General features: G+C 36.8%; 1 pseudogene; it reads right to left on the bottom strand.

Annotated features, from left to right (window-relative positions):
- Positions 1-1255: 1255 nt before the first annotated feature.
- On the bottom strand, positions 1256-2014 carry LOC149225265 (bifunctional nitrilase/nitrile hydratase NIT4B pseudogene; annotated as a pseudogene).
- Between the last annotated feature and the right edge of the window lie 3380 nt (positions 2015-5394).

Here is a 5394-nt window from a genome sequence, read left to right as displayed (position 1 = left end):
TGGTAGCAACACTCAACTCAACAACAACAAATGAACATCAACAACAAGGTACTATGAGCAACATCACTCTCTCCATTAATACCACCAACAACATACCATACCATAATCATCAACATAATGTAGGAAAATAAAAACATATGAACAATAACCCCTCCATCAGTATCACCAACAACATAGCATAATCATCAACATCAGTATAATATGAGCAACACAAGCAACAACATAAATATAGCCATCAGTAAAGGCATATTGTGGATAACAACACTGTCTCCTCAATGCAGAAACATAGTGTCCACCTAATCAAAAAGCACACGCAAGACATGCTCCCTTTGAGCATCATCATCACTATCATCATGGCTATATGAAATGAACGAGTACATAACCATCATCATCCTATGAGGAATGCCTTCTCGCTGAAAATGACATCTCAAAGACCACAAAATTGATACTATACCAAAGGAATTGACTAAAAATTATAGGGCTTTATAAACATTTTACATGGCTGAAAATGACATCAATGACTCCAAGGACTAGACTTTTACATCAGGATACTCTTTTTCACTAAGACTAAACCAACTACCTAGATGATATTTAATGGCAGAAATAAATAACATCCAATAACTCATTTGACTATACCAACTCACATATGACCATGACGAACTAAACAAATAATAACATGGCTTAATATTCATTATTACAAGGCACACATGCCATGGATCTCACATTTAGAAGACCAACATAGCTTGAATGCAGTAAGCCAACTTGATAAAGAATACTAGTGACATGTCTTCTCCCATAATGGTGAATATCACACGAGATAAGGTTCTTGTTTGGAGAAACACAAACACTTAATCTATGAAGTTTCACAATGTCCTCTTTCTTCTTTTGTTTTTAGTTTTTTCGCAATAAGAATTCATGTTCTGCATTAAATGTTACAGATGCAATTATAGGAGTTGGACCATGCAAGACTTCATTATCAGAGTCGCACTACACATCCAACAACACATCACTGTCTCTGCCAAAATTAATCCACCAACATGTGGACACCATCACTGCCAAAAAATTCATTAGTCTATTACACCAGGGAACACATTATGATTTAAATTCACGCCTGAGGCTAGGAATCTGCGCCAAATCTGCATTGCCTTATGCCATGCCATTACATCTTCGTCAGGATCACTGAAAACCAGAGCCCTATTGGTATTTCATGTTGTCGCTGGTATTGAAGCTTTGATGTCCTAAAATCACATAATATCTATCTTTTTATTCTGCAGAACTGATTTGCTAACAACACAAAACGTCCACCCTTCGGATCTATATGGCACATTTATATTGGCCATGAATCTCTTACATTGATAATTGGTGCATGATAGATTTCCACTCCTTTGGCATACATAGTTGTTCTCAAAAGAGGCATTTGGTTTTCTGAGCATAGGACTGCACCCATACGCCCAATTGATGTGTCATACACAAGTAAGGTGAATCCATCACTAAAACCCCAAATCAAACACTCCCTAGGAATCTTCCTTGAATATCAAAGAAAACACTGATAAATACAGTGTGAAACCTGCTCGTTGTATCACTCCCAACCCTTTAAAGAGGTAATATTCATTACAACACCAAAACAAGAACCTCAAGGATAGCGACAAATAAAAGCTTTATGAATGAAACATAAGAAACAATGATCCACAAGCAACACCTTCTGCTATAAATCTTCCCACTTTATTAATAGTAGTATGAGTGTCGTAGAAGATTGTAGCGGCTTAAATAATGCTAGCTTGAACAATCATCGTGAGAGGCAATGCCGAGCCCATTTCAACTTCTACTTCGAGTTTTCTTCGTCTCTACACCTATCTATTTTTCTATCAATTTTCATGTTGGGTGCAGATTGTTTCACTTCAGCCTTTGATGGCACAACATCCCCATACTCTTCCAAAATTTCACCACTTACCATAACGAAGCATGTGAGTTCCTTTGTGCGCAAGAAGATTGGCATGTAAAAATAACACTGCATGCTCCACTTCACCTTCCAGCAGCCTCCTTCAACCAGATGCAACAACCACTTTTTCATCAGGCATCGTTAATCCATTCACAAGAAAGCTAACACCATGGCTCTCTCTCCTTGCTGCCTAAAAGAATGTTAATTTAAAAAAAAATGTGGTGCTCTTGGATCTATTCCGCATCGGTGCTGTTAGAAAAACACATCAGAGGAGGGTTAAATAAAAAAAACCCTCCCGCAAGCCTCATGCAAGTGCCTTGATGTCGGTGCTTCTCTTGCTCACCATCCTTCCATATTGTGCTCACTATCTGACTTCCAAATTTTTTCAAACTGTGCTTAAATTTTCTTTTCTCCATTACGTGTCCACAATGCCTCCCCGATGACCAAATGTCTAGGTAATGTCTATGTTTCTCTCTATTTTTTTTAGCAAATTAAAATTGAAAATTAGGTTAATTTTTCTATTGTTTTTGGAAAAAAAAATTTGCTTGCACGGTGTGCTCGATATGTTTGGCTTGCATCGATAACACGTGTCCTGTAAATTTACAGGGTGCATCGTATTTCGGTGCGTGAACATAATACACCGTGGTTCTTACAGTGTGTTTTTTAAATGAAAACGCATTGGGAAAGAGATAAATTGCATGTATGTGCGTCACTCCCAGTGTGTTTTGTAAATGAAAATGCATCGGGAAAGAGATGAATTGTATGTCGGTGTGTCACTCCTGATGCGTTTATATTTACCAAATGCACTGCAAAAATAATATTTAAAAATATTGCTAGAGCTCGATGCGTTCAATAACCTGAACGTTCTGTACCAGTGAGAAAAGGTTATACGTGTGCACCGGTGCACAAGAGTGACACACCGCTATGAAAATTTAAATTTTTGAATCAACAACTATGCGCACACTGATATTGGTTTGGCTATAGTTGGAAGTATATTGGAGCCAGTGCATGATTGTGTTTTGAGCACATCGATGATTTTTTTTTTTAATTGAAAGTTATGTTTCCATATTTATAAATACATGTTTCATTTATTTATTTATTTATATTTTTAATGTATGAGGTTGATATATTTTATATGTCAATCATGTAGCAGAGACGTCATAAAAGGGAGCAACAACAGGAGCAGGAGCAATAGGAAAACCGATACAATATGGTGTGACCATGGGAGACCATAGAGAGGGAGAGGGATTTATACTTTTGCCCTATCGTTGTAATGACCTGAGCGCTCTTAAGGAATGTAGGCCTCCTCAAGTACTATGAGGAGGCTACATACCTAAAGGTGCACTCTGCCTTATTGGCACATCTGATGCGTCGATGGAGTGCCCAAGAGCAAGATTTTCATGTGAGTCTCGGGGCGTGGTATAAACCAAATTAATAAACATACAGGGGAGGCTGGAGCGAGAGGGGTCATTTACAACCCCGAAGGAGAAATAGTATCGAAATTTGCATGGGGACTGGGCAGGACAACAAATGATCAAGGTAAAGCTCTAGCATTGCGGTAAGCGATAAGCATTTCTATGGACAAAGGGATATGCTAGATCACTATTTTTGGAGACTCCATGATAAGAATTCAAATTTTTCATAATTCTAAAAGCCATCTAGGGAATACTCAGCCTCCATTAATTGTAAGGTTGTGGTTGTTGATAAAAAAATTTGACGTGATTTCTTTTATGATGTTAAAAGGGACAAAAAATCATTAGCCGATGAGTAGGTCAATAAGGGAGTGGGAATTGTGGATAGGGCCCTTGTCCGGGATGATTGTGATACCTTGATAATCCCTATCCGATAATAATTATGTTGTTGTTAATATACATACTAAGGCTCATTAAAATCTGGATCAGGCGGACTGTTAAGGTCGTCAGCACAATTATGGAGATTATAAATGTTGTACCATCAATGAGACAAGTGAATTGGGTCTCGCATGAAATTCCAAACAAGGAAGAGCCATCTAGGTGGGGAGGAATGCGAAGGAACATCATGCTATGTGATAGTTGGAAGATAAAGGAAATTGCCAATAAATTGAGGTAGAGGAATAAGCGAGGCAAAGCTTATGCATCTTCGATAGGCTATAATACTATTGTAATGAGAAATGTGATGAAGGACTTTGAGCATGGATATAGAAGAATGTTGGTGCATAGGTTAGTTGGAGGCATTAATTGTGAAGCGATGGAGGCTAGCTGGTGGGAGGATAGCCTCCGGCATTATGTAACATGGGTCTCGGCTAAGAATTATGAATGTTGTGTTTATGATTCAGTTCCTGGTGCCATGGATACCTCGAGTTAGGATAACAACACCAACAGAGGCTAGTCTCATTTGCTATCGATGATGGAAGCAATTATGGCCACGATGTCCAAGGTAGGAGAGCATATTAACTCGGAGGTGAGGTCGCATTTTTCCCTGCTCACTCAACAAATGGTTGATTTGAGGAAAGAGTTTGAGTGCTCTCAACTCTTGATGGAAAAAATTGCAAAGAAAGTGGACAATTTGTGCCTTAAGGTTGACAATATTGAGGTCACGGTGCAGAATGCGTCTGTGGGAGTTTTGAAATATCTGTTTGGCATTTCGAACCCCACTCCTGTAAGTATTTTTGAAGGAAGTCCCCCTAGAAGCTCTCAGGCTCATCTTGTGGAAGACCCTTTGCTACAACAGCTGGATGCAACGGTGATGGAGCATGCAATAGCGATCATGAAGGATTAGAAGTGAGTTGCTCAACAAATTAAAATTTCCTAAATGCCGTGTCTTTTTGCTATGTTCTATGATGTTTTTAGTGGATATATAGAATAAATGATGTAAGACATTTCGCATGTAAAAGACCAGGTGATTATAGAGTTTACAATGATAAGCATTGGCCCTTAGCTAAAGAAGAATTGTGTCTAAATGTAAGGATTTGGGCTCGTATTCCAGCTAAATTAATATAAATTATTTATTTCTTAAAAAAAACAAATACATACATACATATATATATATATATATATATATATATATATATATATATATATATATATATATATATATATATATATATATATAATTTAAATATTAATATAATCTTCTTGTTAAAACCCAACAACCATGGAATCGATTATAAAACTCATGATGCTTTATTGGGTACTGAGGCATATTTTCAAACAGATGGCATTGTCCTTTTCAGATAGTGAAAATGAAGGGTTTGAATATAACAATGTCTAATACTTGAGAGTTTATAAATAATGTTGAGAGTTTATATGTAGCATTTTATTATTGTGCCGAGAGACCCTTTACAACTTAGTATGGGAGAGATGTTGTCACATAATGTTACATTTAAAAATAATAAAATAATAATTTAAATTAGCTAATTAAAAATAGTAATAACAAAAGAAATTAATGTCAGTTATAATTAAAATACTTCAATTTGC

Source organism: Pinus tabuliformis, chromosome J, assembly GCF_031772625.1.
Source record: "Pinus tabuliformis cultivar Carrire ecotype Pingquan chromosome J, CPIR1, whole genome shotgun sequence".
Classification (NCBI taxonomy): domain Eukaryota; kingdom Viridiplantae; phylum Streptophyta; class Pinopsida; order Pinales; family Pinaceae; genus Pinus; species Pinus tabuliformis.
This window is presented reverse-complemented; position numbering and strand designations above follow the sequence as displayed.